General features: G+C 40.6%; 1 long non-coding RNA gene across 1 annotated transcript; it reads left to right on the top strand.

The window, feature by feature from the left end:
* Positions 1 to 14,765: 14,765 nt before the first annotated feature.
* LOC143810167 (uncharacterized) lies at positions 14,766 to 16,733 on the top strand. The gene is made up of 3 exons (XR_013222681.1): positions 14,766 to 14,945; positions 15,041 to 15,245; positions 16,277 to 16,733. It is a non-coding gene; the product is annotated as an uncharacterized LOC143810167 (long non-coding RNA).
* Positions 16,734 to 18,015: the final 1,282 nt, after the last annotated feature.

Below are 18,015 nucleotides of genomic sequence, written 5' to 3' on the forward strand. Positions count from 1 at the left end.
GTGACGTAATTTCGTCACGGCTTGCTGTGATTGGTCCGCATCCCGGCAATATGGCGCCGTGACCAATCACAAGCCGTGACGTCACGGGAGGCTGGACACGCGCGCTTTTCAAAATAAGCGCGTGTCCAGCCTCCCGTGACGTCACGGCTTGTGATTGGTTAATGGCGGCCATGTTGCCGGGACGCGGACCAATCACAGCAAGCCGTGACGTAATTTCGTCACGGCTTGCTGTGATTGGTCCGCGTCCCGGCAACATGGCCGCCCTGACCAATCAGAAGCCGGGAATTCACGTAAGCAAGTAAAAGCGCGAATTTTAAACAAACAACGCTGCCGGTTCCTTCGCTGAGGTCCCGGCTGCGTCGGAGAGGTGAGTATAGCGATTTTTTTTATTTTAATTCTTTCTTTTACACCTTTTTACATTAATGTTGTTTCGATACCGATATCCGATATTACAAAAATATCGGATCTCGGTATCGGAAATTCCGATACAGCAAGTATCGGCCGATACCCGATACATGCAGCATCGGAATGCTCAACACTAGTCATGAATCGTACCGTCGTAGCGATCAAAATGGTACTGTGTGACGGTACCCTTAGAGTCCAGCTTCTTAGTCCTTTAGTGGAGGCATTAAATCAGGAGATCTGCACACCTCCTTACACACAGCCATGTGTGAGACAGCTTTCAATTTACAAAGTGAAACACACCCAGGTATGGAGATATGTTGTCTCTCCTAACTCTTCAGCTGTTCACAATCAATCTGTCATGGCAAATTAACCCCTTTAAGCCCTATATGTGCTAAAGCATTACTCCAAGTTTATCTCCCGACCACTAGGTGTCCAACATCTACCTGACAGTATCTTGAAACTGCAATGGATGAGAATGAAATTTTACTCTATTTTAGACAAATATTGAATATCAGTCAAGAAAAGACCACAGAAAAGACAAATTATCAATATTTTTTCATAAAATACACCATTTTACTAGATCCAGTTGAATGAAACACATTAGGTAGGCTGCACTGCTGCAGTAATCCAATTCTTTAACAATGATGATAAGGCTAGTTTCACATTTGCGTTTAAAAATGCAGCGTTTAAAACGCAAACGCAGGTGGTGAAAAAAACGCATGTAAACGCGGCAAAACGCCGCTTTTTTTAGACGCATGCGTTTTCGCATGCGGTAAAAAAAATGCAGCGTTTTGCAGCGTTTACATGCGTTTTTTCCTGTGTTTGCGTTTTTGAAACGCATGCTGAGAAGTGTGTGACAGCTGCCAATCATCAAAATCAGCAAGAAAACCCACTATAAATAGAAATAGCTAGGGTTAGGGTTAGGGTTAGGATCCCTAGGGTTAGGGTTAGGGTTAGGATTAGGGTTGAGCGACTTTTCCTTTTTTAAGGTCGAGGGTTAGGGTTAAGATTATGGTTGAGCGACTTTTCCTTTTTTGAGGTCGAGTCAGGTTTCATGAAACCCTACTTTCTCAAAAGTCGAGTCGAGTGAAATCAGCCAATCTTCTTGAAAAGTCGGGGTCGGGGGATCGGCCGAAACACGAAACCCAATGCAAGTCAATGGGAAATCTATATATTTTTATATTTACTTCAGCGCGATATAGCAGAAAAGCCGGTAATTCAATTGCCTGCTTTTCATTTCTCCTGCCTAAACCCGACATGATATGAGACATGGTTTACATACAGTAAACCATGTCATATCCCCCTTTTTTTGCATATTCCACACTACTAATGTTAGTAGTGTGTATGTGCAAAATTTTGGCGCTGTAGCTATTACATTTAAGGGTTTAATTGCGGAAAAAATTGGCGTGGGCTCACGCGCAATTTTCTCCGCTAGAGTGGTAAAGCCAGTGACTGAGGGCAGATATTAATAGCCTACAGAGGGTCCATGGTTATTGGCCCCCCTTGCTACAAACATCTGCCCCCAGCCACCCCAGAAAAGGCACATCTGGAAGATGCGCACTTGGCCACTCTCTTCCCACTCCCGTAGAGTGGTGGGATATGGGGTAATGAAGGGTTAATATCACCTTGCTATTGTAAGGTGACATTAAGCCAGATTAATGATAGAGAGGCGTCAGTTATGACACCTATCCATTATTAATCCAATTGTATGAAATGGTTAAAAAAACACACACACAATATTGCAAAGTATTTTAATGAAATAAACACACAGGTTGTTTTAATATTTTATTGCTCTTTCAATCCACCTGAAGACCCTCACTCTGTAACAAAGGAAAAATAATAAACCAACAATATACATACCTTCTGATGATCTGTCACGTCCCACGATGTAAATCCATCTGAAGGGGTTAAAATATTTTACAGGCAGGAGCTCTGCTAATGCAGCTGTGCTTGTGCCTGTCAAACCCCGGTGAATGAAGGTAATGTAGGTCAATGACCTGTAGTTACCTTCATTCACGGTGATGCGCCCCCTGCTGGATGTCCTCATATGACCTCGAGCCTGGTATCTTTTCTGAATATTTTCTCACGTTCGAGGGACATCCAGCAGGGGGCGCATCACCGCGAATGAAGGCAACTACAGGTCATTGACCTACATTACCTTCATTCGCAGTGATGCGCCCCCTGCTGGATGTCCTCATATGACCTCGAGCCTGGTAACTTTTCTGAATATTTTCCCACGTTCGAGGGACATTCGGCAGGGGGCGCATCACTGCGAATACTTTACCGGTGTCTTTACTAAGTGAAAAAATCAAATGATATATCCAACGCAATACGTTTTATGGATGATTTATCTACCAGCCATATTCAAAAAAGTAAAAGAGACAGCACAACAATGGACAGTGAAAAAATAGCTTACATTTTATTCTGCCTCCTGCGGCGACATTTCGGTCAGAAGACCTTTATCAAGCACAGTACATAACATTCCAACCACCATTATATACCCTTAGTACCACCCCCTAGTTAACAAAGCACCATAGGGACATAGCATAACAATAGATAAAACACATTATAACAAAAAAACATATATAAATATACAAAACCATTCAATTTGAGTAGCCATCATGTTATCATCCCATCTAACAAAGAACCGCTAATCCTGATCGCTCTTATACCACTTCCCAGCACCAAACAGCAGAGCACATTCCCCACCGTAAAGATGTAAACAAATGCTGTCCCACCTATCAGAGCAGGGCTTCTGCGGTTACCGTAGTGATTACCACCCCTATAGGTGTGTCCTGTAAAAGCCGTAGTTCAATCACAACACCAGGCTGTATATCATGTGACTGTATTGCCCCATCATGCAGCGCGCAAACTTGCACAAGTCCAGTCCGCTCACACATCATCTGAGGGGCCATCTTCACATGTAGCGCATGCTACAAACACAGGTAAAATCTGTATGGCTTTATATCCGGAGCCGCAATGCGCATGTCTTGCATCTTCATTAGACGTCCATATAATTATTTCAACTGCGCATCTATTCTCCCATGACTCCAGCATAAACAAGGGCAAGCTCCTCTCACATTACTCCAGTCCAGTAACCCAAAAAAATAATATAAATGATTAATTAACAAATTTAAAGGGACCTGTAACAAAGCATTTATGTACAAAAGATAAATATAGATAGATTTCTGTAACACAGGTGCACCCATTATTCACATCAATGGATGAAAAAACATCTTCCCATGTGATGTATACATACATATATAAGCCCAGCACTATTTGCATAGACCCATGAGTCATATATATAATCAGCATACAACAGATCCATTGTGGACAGATGTAATATACTCTTTTAGACTAATAACCATAAAAAATATAAAAAAATACTTAAACAACATTTTATAAAGACAAAAAGAAAAAAGTCCCAAATGGATCCGTAATGGATATAAGTACATAGCCTATCATACATGACAAGCAAAGGCTCACCTGTCATATCAATCATTACTGTCGTGTTAATCATTACTACCCTTTAACAAAATGTTGACATAACATACATAAAGTACATAAACCTCATATTCAGCTATCAAGTATAATCAGGACATAGAGCGAAGGAACAGTACAGTATCACACTATACAGCCCAGTTTGGAAATTCCAACCAGTAGCCATGATATGCAACTATGACATAATTAAAAAACCGAACAGTCATAAATATATCAATACAGAGGTATATAGAAATGAGTATTGACTTATAAAAGAGACAAAGATATATATATACAGCTACTCACACAGAGGATATGACTCCTAAATATACCATCACCTAAATATGACATAAAGAAAAAGTATATAGCACAGTTAAAAACAATATACCGATAGGAAGCCGCATAGAAATATACAACATACTAGAGGAGAAAACTCTGTGGATAATCAATATTAATTCCCTTTGGATAAAGGGTGTCAAGTTCAAATATCCATCTTAATTCCTTTTTCTTTAGAAGGGTAATACGATCACCACCCCGTCTTAAGACAGGCACATCATCTATAACCCTATATCTTAATTGATTGACTGAATGACCATTTCATGAAAGTGCCTTGGTACAGGAAGTTCTGTTAGTTTAGTCCTGATCATGCTCTTATGCTTACTGAGCCTCGCTTTAACCTCCATCGTGGTCTCTCCCACATAGAAGAGACCACATGGACATAAACCACAAAACTACTAGTACATGTATAACGTTTCCGTATCTCATATTTCTTTCCTGTACGTGGATGACAAAAAAAGGCTCCCTTAACCATGTTATTACAACATGTGCATCCAAGGCAAGGGAAATTACCAAGACTCGGACGGCTTAAGGTGGTTTGTAGATCTTTCCTAGAGCTGCCACCGTCAGACATAACTAACTCATCTCTCAGATTCCTGTTCCTCCTGTAGGAGAACAGCGGAGGTAATTGAAATTCATCAACGTCAGTATGGCCCTTACTCAATAAAGGCCAATGTCTTCGTATGACATCGGAAAATCTTTTGCTCATACCATTATACAGTGGGGCAAAAAAGTATTTAGTCAGTCAGCAATAGTGCAAGTTCCACCACTTAAAAAGATGAGAGGCGTCTGTAATTTACATCATAGGTAGACCTCAACTATGGGAGACAAACTGAGAAAAAAAAATCCAGAAAATCACATTGTCTGTTTTTTTGTCATTTTATTTGCATATTATGGTGGAAAATAAGTATTTGGTCAGAAACAAAATTTAATCTCAATACTTTGTAATATATCCTTTGTTGGCAATGACAGAGGTCAAACGTTTTATGTAAGTCTTCACAAGGTTGCCACACACTGTTGTTGGTATGTTGGCCCATTCCTCCATGCAGATCTCCTCTAGAGCAGTGATGTTTTTGGCTTTTCGCTTGGCAACATGGACTTTCAACTCCCTCCAAAGGTTTTCTATAGGGTTGAGATCTGGAGACTGGCTAGGCCACTCCAGGACCTTGAAATGCTTCTTACGAAGCCACTCCTTTGTTGCCCTGCCGGTGTGCTTTGGATCATTGTCATGTTGAAAGACCCAGCCACGTTTTATCTTCAATGCCCTTGCTGATGGAAGGAGGTTTGCACTCAAAATCTCACAATACATGGCCCCATTCATTCTTTCATGTACCCGGATCAGTCGTCCTGGCCCCTTTGCAGAGAAACAGCCCCAAAGCATGATGTTTCCACCACCATGCTTTACAGTAGGTATGGTGTTTGATGGATGCAACTCAGTATTCTTTTTCCTCCAAACACGATAAGTTGTGTTTCTACCAAACAGTTCCAGTTTGGTTTCATCAGACCATAGGACATTCTCCCAAAACTCCTCTGGATCATCCAAATGCTCTCTAGCAAACTTCAGACGGACCCGGACATGTACTGGCTTAAGCAGTGGGACACGTCTGGCACTGCAGGATCTGAGTCCATGGTGGCGTAGTGTGTTACTTATGGTAGGCCTTGTTACATTGGACCCAGCTCTCTGCAGTTCATTCACTAGGTCCCCCCATGTGGTTCTGGGATTTTTGCTCACCGTTCTTGTGATCATTCTGACCCCACGGGGTGGGATTTTGCGTGGAGCCCCAGATCGAGGGAGATTATCAGTGGTCTTGTATGTCTTCCATTTTCTAATTATTGCTCCCACTGTTGATTTCTTCACTCCAAGCTGGTTGGCTATTGCAGATTCAGTCTTCCCAGCCTGGTGCAGGGCTACAATTTTGTTTCTGGTGTCCTTTGACAGCTCTTTGGTCTTCACCATAGTGGAGTTTGGAGTCAGACTGTTTGAGGGTGTGCACAGGTGTCTTTTTATACTGATAACAAGTTTAAACAGGTGCCATTACTACAGGTAATGAGTGGAGGAAAGAGGAGACTCTTAAAGAAGAAGTTACAGGTCTGTAAGAGCCAGAAATCTTGATTGTTTGTTTCTGACCAAATACTTATTTTCCACCATAATATGCAAATAAAATGACAAAAAAACAGACAATGTGATTTTCTGGATTTTTTTTTCTCAGTTTGTCTCCCATAGTTGAGGTCTACCTATGATGTAAATTACAGATGCCTCTCATCTTTTTAAGTGGTGGAACTTGCACTATTGCTGACTGACTAAATATTTTTTTGCCCCACTGTATGTTGTCACAAACAGTATCCTTTAACTTGACTCAGCAGCCATTTTTGGAACCAAAAGATCGTCACGTCTCCTATCCAAGGCCCGCTTTTTGAAACCTACAAGGTCCACCTTGGAATAAATCTATCATCAATAAGGATTTCACAAGAGACAATTCTTCTCACTCTTAACAGTTGGCTCCATTGGAGGGACATCACCATTCTACGCGGATGCTCAATAGAAAAATGCAATAAGTTATTCCTGTCTGTAATTTTGACAAACAAATCAGTATGTAAAGACCAACCAACCTTATAAACACAGGTGTCAAGAAACGGCATCCTTGTCTGGTTAAACAATTCAAGTTCATCCCTGTCACCATCCCATATCAGGAAGATGTCATTGATGTAACGCCGCCAGCCCCTGACATGGCACCAAAACCTGGAACTGTACACGTGCTCGCCCTCTAGGACAGCCATATAGATGTTCGCATAAGTGGGGGCCACATTGGACCCCATGGCTGTCCCGCGACGCTGCAGATAGAAGTCATCCCTGAAGAGAAAATAATTCCTCCCCAGGATGAACTCCAGCAGCACCAGGGCGAACCGTGCACAGTCTGGAGCCATGCCGGAGCCGGCAAGCATCACACCGACAGCTGACAATCCCCTGACATGCTTAATGGAAATGTACAGGGATGTTACATCAAAAGAGACCAACCATGTGGACAACAACCTGTATACCTTCCAAAAGACTTAATAAAGTCACTCGTATCCCTCACATAGGAGGGAACAGATACCGCAAAACCCTTCAACACTCGATCCAAAAAGATAGACACTTTATTGCATAGAGATCCCGTGCCCGATACAATCGGGTGACCGGGGGGCCTCTGTATATCCTTTTGAATCTTTGGGAGTGTGTACAGTACAGGGACCACAGGATGTTCAATCTTCAGGTATTCAGCCAATTTTGTATCAATCAAACCCCTATCCAACGCTCCATAAATCATTTCTTCCAATTGTAATTTGAATCTCTGGGTAGGGTTCGTCTGTAATTTCTCATAGACATTTCCATCCGAGGGCTGTGACCTTATTTGTCCAATATACTCTGAGGTATCCATCACCACCAAAACCCGCCCTTATCGGCTGGCTTGATGGTGATGGATTTATTGTTCTTCAATACTCCTATCTCTCTACGCTCAGCATGGGTCGAATTAGGTATACCAAACCTTATTTTATTATACCTTAATCTGGCTATATCAGCCTTCACAAATCTAGAAAAAGTTTCTATAACCGGATCATGATCTGGACGCACAAAATCACTTTTGTTATAGAGACCAAACATGCTGAGCGAGAATCCATCCTGGGAGGATGTTTTTTCATCCTTTGATGCGAATAATGGGTGCACCTGTGTTGCAGAAATCTATCTATATTTATCTTTGCAGAAATCTATCTATATTTATCTTTTGTAAATAAATGCTTTATTACAGGTCCCTTTAAATTTGTTGATTAATCATTTATATTATTTTTTGGGTTACTGGCACAAATGGACTGTCTTTTTCCATGGTTGGAGATATAGGAGTAATGTGGAAGGAGCTTGCCCTTGTTTATGCTGGAGTCATGGGAGAATAGATGCGCAGTTGAAATAATTATATGGACGTCTAATGAAGATCCAAGACATACGCATTGCGGCTCCGGATATAAAGCCGTACGGATATTACCTGTGTTTGTAGCATGCACAATGAAGATGGCCCCTCAGATGATGTGTGAGCGGACTGGACTTGCGAAAGTTTACACGCTGCATGATGGGGCGATACAGTCACATGATATACAGCCTGGCGTTGTGATTGAACTTCGGCTTTTACAGGACGCACCTATAGGGGTGGTTATCACTACGGTAACCGCAAATGCCCTGCTATGATAGGTGGGACAGTATTTGTTTACATATTTACGGTGGGAAATGTGCTCTGCTGTTTTTTTGCTGGGAAGAGGGTATAAGAGCGATCAGGATTAGCGGTTCTTTGTTAGATGGGATGATATCATGACGGCTACTCAAATTGAATGGTTTTGTATATTTATATATGTTTTTTGTTATGTGTTTTTTCTGTTGTTATGCTATGTCCCTATTGGTGCTTTGTTAACTAGTGGGTGGTGCTTAGGGTATATAATGGTGGTTGAAATCTTGTGTACTGTGCTTGATAAAGGTCTTCTGACCGAAACGTCGCCGCAGGAGGCAGAATAAAATTTAAGCTATTTTTTCACTGTCCATTGTTGTGCTGTCTCTTTTACTTTTTTGGATATGGATTTTTATCTGGGCTGGACCCCCTGGTGTTGACGTGTGCCCTTTTGTCCACAGAGACTTTGTGTTTGTAGGGTGTGGTTTAACTTCTTCTTTTTTGGAATTTCGGTATGCTGTGGGTCTTGTTTTACCTGAACCCTTGGAACAATTGCTATGGATACACACGCTGGTATAAGAGGAAGTGAACTAGTATCTGCCTGTGTTTATTATACTGATGAGGATGCCGTAAGAATTATATCGGATGCTGGAGTGGACAATTCATATTTAAGTCAACCTTCTATTGAAATGCTTAAGATGAGACGGGAGACTGAGAGGAGAAAACTTATCTCAATGGAATTACATGCTGGGACATTGGTGCAATATTTCAAGGCCAAAACGATCCCGAGGGGATTAAGGCCAAATTTAAGACCCACCTTAATGCCGAATAACACCCAGTTTTGTGCCAAATTTGAGGCTATTGGCAATAAGTATGCATTTGACATTATGCTACTTAATATTGAGTTTCTGAAAAAAGAGATGGAGACTCTTAGATTCAAACAAGAAGAAACTAAAAATATACTCATATCGGTTACGTCAGCTGATGATCTTGGCAATATTAATTCCAAAATTGAAGATAACCTCTCGAAATATAGAACTGAATTGGAGGACACCAAGAGGTCCAAATGGTTTAGGGACCTGGATGACAATAATAATGGCAAAGTGTATGGTTGGCAGTTCAAAAATGCTTTGCCAAATAAATCTACACCAGGATCAGGTCGTCCTAGAGGTAATCCCAGGAGATCGAGGAAACCTCAGAAATATATGGCCCCACAAGCGTCGTTTGGCTTTACGGGTGGGGAATCGGACTTCCACAGATGATTCCACAGGTGGTATGACGAATGCCGGCACCACCTGTTTTTTAGCCAAAGATTCGGGGACCACATCCCAAGGAGACGGAAGGGCCGCAGGGGTGGCAGGAAACACAGGAAAAGGGAATCAGGGTCTGACAACGAGGTCCAAAGTGAAGAGGAAATAAGGGAGTCATCATCCTTGGTGGTAAATATTTCTTCACTCTCTCTTTCAGATCAACAAGTAATGGTGCTCTTTAGGGGCTTATCATTTTGCCCCACTAGTGGTACTAATTGGTTTAATCTTGACAATGACTTATGTTTTTTCTTTAGATGGTTGAGATTGGCACTGTTTCTTTCAGTTAAAGAGAAACCTGCGACCTTGACTCCACAGGATGGATTCTCGCTCAGCATGTTTGGTCTCTATAACAAAAGTGATTTTGTGCCTCCAGAGCATGATTCGGTTATAGAAACTTTTTCTAGATTTGTGAAGGCTGATATAGCCAGATTAAGATATAATAAAATAAGGTTTGGTATACCTAATTTGACCCATGAGCATAGAGAGATTGGAGTATTGAAGAACAATAAAGCCATCACCATCAAGCCAGCCGATAAGGGCGGGGCTTTGGTGGTGATGGATAACTCAGAGTACATTGGAGAAATAAGGTCGCAGCTCTCGGATGGAAATGTCTATGAGAAATTACAGACAAACCCTACCCAGATATTCAAATTAGAATTGGAAGGAATGATTGATGGGGTGTTGGATAGGGGTTTGATTGATACAAAATTGGCTGAATACCTGAAGGTTGAACATCCTGTGGTCCCTGTACTGTACACCCTCCCAAAGATCCATAAGGATATACAGAGGCCCCCTGGTCACCCAACAGTATCGGGCAGGGGATCTCTATGCAATAAAGTGTCTATCTTTTTGGATCATGTGTTGAGAGGTTTTGCGGTATCTGCTCCCTCCTATGTGAGGGATACGAGTGACTTTATTAAGTCTTTTGGAAGGTATACAGGTTGTTGTGTCCACATGGTTGGTCTCTTTTGATGTAACATCCCTGTACACCTCCATTGAGCATGTCAGGGGATTGTCAGCTGTCGGTGTGATGCTTGCCGGCTCCAGCATGGCTCCGGACTGTGCACGGTTCGCCCTGGCACTGCTGGAGTTCATCCTGGGGAGGAATTATTTTCTCTTCAGGGATGACTTCTATCTGCAGCATCGCGGGACAGCCATGGGGTCCAATGTGGCCCCCACTTATGCAAACATCTATATGGCTGTCCTAGAGGGCGAGCACATGTACAGTTCCAGGTTTTGGTGCCATGTCAGGGGCTGGCAGCGTTACATCGATGACATCTTCCTGATATGGGATGGTGACAGGGATGAACTTGAATTGTTTTACCAATATTTGAACAACATTTATCCTGGGCTTGGATTTACCATGGATTGCTGCCAGACAAGGTTGCAGTTTCTTGACACCTGTGTTTAAAAGGTTGGGGGGTCTTTACATACAGATTTGTTTGTGAAAAGTACGGACAGGAATAACTTATTGCATTTTTCTAGTGAGCATCCGCGTAGAATGGTGATGTCCCTACCATGGAGCCAACTGTTACAAGTGAGAAGAATTGTCTCTTGTGAAACCGTTATTTTCTCTCGTAATTGTCTCTTGTGAACCGGACTTGAGGAAATGTGTAAACAAATTTTACTAAGAGGTTATTCCAAGGTGGACCTTGAAAGTTTCAAAAGGTGGGCCTTGGATAAGAGACGTGACGATCTTTTGGTTCCAAAAATGGCTGCTCGGGCATGTAAAAGGATACCGTTTGTGACAACATATAATGGTATGAGCAAAAGAATTTCTGATGTCATACGAAGACATTGGCCTTTATTGAGTAAGGGCCATACTGACGTTGATGAATTTCAATTACCTCCGCTGTTCTCCTATAGGAGGAATGGGAATCTGAGAGATGAGTTAGTTATGTCTGACGTTGGCAGCTCTAGGAAAGATCTACAAACCACCTTAAGCCATCCGAGTCTTGGTAATTTCCCTTTCCTTGGATGCACATGTTGTAATAACATGGTTAAGGGAGCCTTTTTTTGTCATTCACGTACAGGAAAGAAATATGAGATATGGAAAGGTTACACATGTATGAGTAGTTTTGTGGTTTATGTCCATGTGGTCTCTTCTATGTGGGAGAGACCACGATGGAGGTTAAAGCGAGGATCATTAAGCATAAGAGCACGATCAGGACTAAACTAACAGAACTTCCTGTACCGAGGCACTTTCATGAAATGGGTCATTCAGTCAATCAATTAAGATATAGGGTTATAGATGATGTGCCTGTCTTAAGACGGGGTGGTGATCGTATTACCCTTCTAAAGAAAAAGGGATTAAGATGGATATTTGAACTTGACACCCTTTATCCAAAGGGAATGAATATTGATTATCCACAGAATTGTCTCCTCTAGTATGTTGTATATTTCTATGCGGCTTCCTATCGGTATATTGTTTTTAACTGTGTTATATACTTTTTCTTTATGTCATATTTAGTTGATGGTATATCTAGGAGTAATATCCTCTATGTGAGTAGCTGTAAATATATATCTTTGTCTCTTTTTATAAGTCAATACTCATTTCTATATATCTCTGTATTGATATATTTATGACTGTACGGTTTTTTAATTATGTCATAGCCATACCAATCATGGCTACTGATTGGTATTTCCAAACTGAGCTGTATAGTGTGATACTGTATTTTTCCTTCCCTCTATGTCCTGATTATACTTGTTAGCTGAATATGAGGTTTATGTACTTTATGTACGTTATGTCAACGTTTTGTTAAAGGGTAGTAATGATTGACACGACAGTAATGATTGATATGACAGGTGAGCCTTTGCTTGTCATGTATGATAGGCTATGTACTTATATCCATTACGGATCCATTTGGGACTTTTTTCTTTTTGTCTTTACAAAATGTTTAAGTATTTTTTTATATTTTTTATGGTTATTAGTCTAAAAGAGTATATTACATCTGTCCACAATGAATCTGTTGGATGCTGATTATATATATGACTCATGGGTCTATGCAAATAGTGCTGGGCTTATATATGTATGTATACATCACATGGGAGGATGTTTTTTCATCCTTTGATGTGAATAATGGGTGCACCAGTGTTGCAGAAATCTATCTATATTTATCTTTTGTACATAAATGCTTTATTACAGGTCCCTTTAAATTTGTTGATTAATCATTTATATTATTTTTGGGGGTTACTGGCATAAATGGACTATCTTTTTCCATGGTTGGAGATATAGGAGTAATGTGGGAGGAGCTTGCCCTTGTTTATGCTGGAGTCATGGGAGAATAGATTCGCAGTTGAAATAATTATATGGATGTCTAATGAAGATCCAAGACATGCGCATTGCGGCTCCGGATATAAAGTCGTACGGATATTACCTGTGTTTGGAGCATGCGCAATGAAGATGGCCCCTCAGATGATGTGTGAGCGGACTGGACTTGTGCAAGTTTGCACGCTGCATGATGGGGCGATACAGTCACATGATATACAGCCTGGCGTTGTGATTAAACTACGGCTTTTACAGGACACACTTATAGGGGTGGTAATCACTACGGTAACCGCAGAAGCCCTGCTATGATAGGTGGGACAGTATTTGTTTACATCTTTACGGTGGGGAATGTGCTCTGCTGTTTGGTGCTGGGAAGTGGTATAAGAGCGATCGGGATTAGCAGTTCTTTGTTAGATGGGATGATAACATGACGGCTACTCAAATTGAATGGTTTTGTATATTTATATATGGTTTTTTGTTATAATGTGTTTTTTCTATTGTTGTGCTGTATCCCTATTGGTGCTTTGCTAAGTAGGGGGAGGTACTTAGGGTATATAATGGTGGTTGAAATCTTGTGTACTGTGCTTGATAAAGGTCTTCTGACCGAAACGTCGCCGCAGGAGGCAGAGTAAAATGTAAGCTATTTTTTCACTGTCCATTGTGGCGCTGTCTCTTTTACTTTTTTGGATATGGATTTTTATCTGGGCTGGACCCCCTGGTGTTGACGTGCGCCCTTTTGTCCACAGAGAATTTGTGTTTGTAGGGTGCGGTTTAACTTCCTCTTTTATCTACCAGCCATGGGACAGCAGTTGTTTTTCTTCATGCATACATAGTTGTGCCTGTCACACCTCCACCAAGCGAGCAATAACCAAGTGCTTACCTACTCTCCTTCCATAGGGTATCACTCTATTGTGCGCTCTGTTCCCCACTTCTACATTTCTTCACTATTTTACCCGATGGCATAAATGCAATTTTGCCAATATAAGTGATAATCTATTGCATGGTGCTCTAAATTGTGTTTAACTAGTAAGTTATGTAAGACTTTTGTCCTCTTATAAGACCTATTTCTCTTTGCTATTAAAATGAGTCCAAATTGGCAAAATAATTTAATTTAATCCTGTGATTTCCATAATTGAATGACTTCTTGTAGTTTAAATTTCAGTGTTGCAGTGTGCATTAAAGATAAGCAGATCTTTAGAAGTTCAAATTCAAATGTGTTGTAGACCTCGATTCCGCATGGCATTTTTTCATTTGATAATTTATTTTTTTGGAGTTCAGAGGGGTCTCAATTGCCGCGAAATACTCACCTTCACTGGTGAACCTCGTAATGTTACACGTTACAGTCCTACATTTAATCATATTAAATCTATAACTCTTAAACATCTCCCCATCCTCTATGAGGACCCCATTCTTTCTCATTTATTACAAGCAGGATGTCAAACCATAGCTGAAAAAGCAATTACTCTGGGCAACATACTTTCTCCAAGTTTGTTTTCTTCCAACAAATCCCAAAAAAACCTGGCTAAATGTTCCTGGTTTTTATAAATTCGGGGATAATCGTTGTAGAACTTGTCAACATTCTACAAATACCTATTGGTGTGAGAATTACAATGGATAGCAATAAAATTAGCAATTTTACTAACTGCATCTCTCATAATGTAGTTTATATTATAATTTGTGTTAGTTGCAATAAAATATATATAGGTTTTACAACTAAGAGTTTGAAGGTATGTATTTCTGAACATTTATCTGACATCTCTTCTCCCACTAGTCCATACTGTATGGTTTCTCGTGCGTCCAAACATTTTATTACTCATCATGATCACTGAATGGATTCCTTCAAGGCATTCGGCATCGAAAGGGTGACAAGCACCTTGAAAGGAGGAGACATCAGGCGACACCATTTGACCCATGAAGCGTTCTGGATCTGCAATCTTAGCACCTGCTTTCCTAATGGTATCAATGCGCTCAGAGAAATCATGTTTCACTATTGACATTTGTGGTGAATTTGATTTAATTTTTTTATTTATTTTTCATTATATTTTCTTTAGAGCAGTTTACTCTCTACAGGAGAGTGAGAGGACCACTTTGAACATTAGTGTTGACACTTTACAGGCAAGAGGCAGAGGACCCCACTGACCATTAGACCTTACACTCAACAGAAGAGAGAGACTTACCCAGTGACTTTGGAGATAGAAAATGACTCTATCGGACAAGTTGTGATCCACTGGGAACCTCTGATCTGTTATACCCCAGGTACTGACCACCACTGTATAAGGTGTGATAATCCGCTAGATGTCATAGCTGCATGAAATTATGGGAAGTCCACCAGCAATGCAAAACTATGTTTGCCTGCTCTATGATGCTTCAGCAGTGTAGGAAATGGTGCTTTGCAAGATTTTTTTTCTTTAGCAAACTGTGAATCAAATTCTCAAAATATTTCAATTGGTGTGAAACTGCAAATTTTCAGTAATTCGACTTGAATACGATCCTCCACATATTGATGCACAGCAACTCTAGTGAATATATAAAAGTTTTAATCACACAATTTCCTCCATTCAGAAGGCTAAAAAGAATAAATATATTTCATATTATCATGTCCCAAAAAAATAAATATATTTCATATTATCATGTCCAAAAGTGTCCAGTATATAAAAATATAAAAATGTTTAAACTGTATGTTGAACGGCAAAAAAAGTTTGGCTCTGTAAGTAAGGGGAAGAAAGAAAATAAAAAATTATCTGGTCATTAAATGTTTACATTTCTGTGACAAATCCTAGAGTCAGCAATTCCTCCAAGAACATTCAAGCTGATTCCGCCAAAACAACCCTAAAAGAGGCGTTATTGACATCCCCACAAGTCCCTCTGAAAACCTTGAAATGCCATGTCAATGACGCCTTGGTGGCCATGATAACAGTGGATTTGGCTTGAATGTTCCTAGGTGAGTGACCAAATCTGTGACTAGACAAGGTAGTTTAGATATGATGTGCAGTAATATTGAACAGCCATTTTGCCATTTTCTAAAGTTAGGCTAATTATAATTAAGTCAAAGTTACAGCTAAAGCTTTAAAAAATTTTAGGAGGTGTTTAAGGGGAATTCTTAAGTTGCTTTTTGAACAACTCGCAGCTCTGCGGTTTCATTTTCTGGTTGCTTGATCTGGCGGACACTCATACTTGTGTAACAACTTTGGTCAGGAGCTCTGTCCTGCTACAACATATTAACAGTCTTTCAGCATTGTGAGTCAAAATGTTATATTGTTAACACTATATTTACTGTGCATTTACAGATAACAGGACCTTTAAACAAGCACTCTTCTCAGGAAAGTGAGAGCTGTGATTAGAATAACTGCTCTGGATGCTGATGATGCTGGGGACTGGGCGACTGTAATTCAACAGAAGTGATAACAGTACCTTGGTCAGGAACGGAGCGTGAGAGCTGACTAGGAGAGAGCTGACTGGGATGTTAGGAGTTAACTCTTATTGATTAGAACTACCATGCATTTGTTCATGCTTTGTCAAGCTCAGCTCCTTGGAAACATGCTGTTCACGTTGTATGATAAAAGCTCTCAAAGCAAGAGAATGACAGCAAATAGAAAAAGCAAATACATTGCAGAGTTGCTTATTTTCACACTGTCTAACTGGTGCAATTTAATAACATAAGAATACTCCTTTAAGGGATTATTTTTATAAATATATATATTTAAAAATGTTTTAATGTTTTTACTTTTTTTTTCTATGACTTGTTATGGGTAAATTTGGTCCTTTTGTGGTGATGATTATCACTTCTGGAGCAAGTTAGATACAGAAGCTTCATCCTGTAACTAGCATCCAGATGATCACAAAATCAGAAACTGATGCTGCCTCTATTCAGTACACAATACTCATTGAGTGCAGTGTGTGAGACCATAGAAGATAAAAGTGGTATTGTCTCCACATTCCACAGTAAAGTATGACTTTTGCCACTGAACAGTTTGCTGTCTGATCGATGGCGAAGCCAACCTAAAATGGCAATGTAATTGTTAAGCAATATGTCAAAGATCCATTCTTTGCTCTCCTCATCCCGGTCTGCTAAACTCTGTTGTGCTTCATGTCAGGCTTTGCAGATGGCCTGATGTGATCTCATGTGATCCTCAGCCCATTCCTATATAAGGCTCACCAAGACACACACCTGGGTCTTGTTATTAAGACATCAGAGTTCCTAAGATTTTCAGTTTGTCAATGTACTGTTCCTGTCCGCCTGCAGAATCCAGTAACCTTGCTACCTGTCTGCGGTCTCCAGGATGTTTTCTGTCTGCCTGCAGTTTCCAATAACTCTGCTACCTGTTAGTCATGTCTGTCTGTGGCTTCCAGTAACTATGCTACCAGTCTGCGGTCTTCAGGACGTCTCCTGTCTGCCTGTAGCTTCCATTAAATCTGCTACCTGTCTGTGGTCTACAAGATGTCTACTGCTTCCAATAAATCTGCTGTCTGTGTCCTGTGTGCCTCACCCATCTACTGCACCAATGCCCATGGCCTGTGTGCCCATCCAAATTTTAGCTTTCGAGGATACATCTCCTCAGGGGGGGCCTAGCAGTAATTATATCTTTTCATAGATTTAAGGCCCATTACCACCCTCTTTAAAATATGTCTAAAAGTCATGTCAACTAGTGTTCAGGAATACAAGATCCTTATGTCAGTATTAGTACATTGCACCTAAACTATTGCACCTGAGCTCCTCTTATTCATTCTTAATTAAAGGTGCCATATACTAATACTAACATAAGGATTTTCTATTTTTGAACATTAGCTGTCGTGACTGTTATACACCTTTTACCCAAATGTATACATATTAAAGAGAGAGGTAATGGGCCTTAAGTCTATGAAAATATATTATTGCCTATTTTTCTCATCTCTGGATTACATAATTACTTCAATAGGGCCTCTCTTAGAACAGGTGCACACGGTCAGTAAACGCTGCGGGTTTTACGCTGCGTCCATCTACAAGTCCAACCCAAAGCGTCCAGATGTTACAGCATAGTGGATGGGA

This window comes from Ranitomeya variabilis, chromosome 2 (assembly GCF_051348905.1).
Source record: "Ranitomeya variabilis isolate aRanVar5 chromosome 2, aRanVar5.hap1, whole genome shotgun sequence".
In the NCBI taxonomy this organism is placed as follows: Eukaryota; Metazoa; Chordata; class Amphibia; order Anura; family Dendrobatidae; genus Ranitomeya; species Ranitomeya variabilis.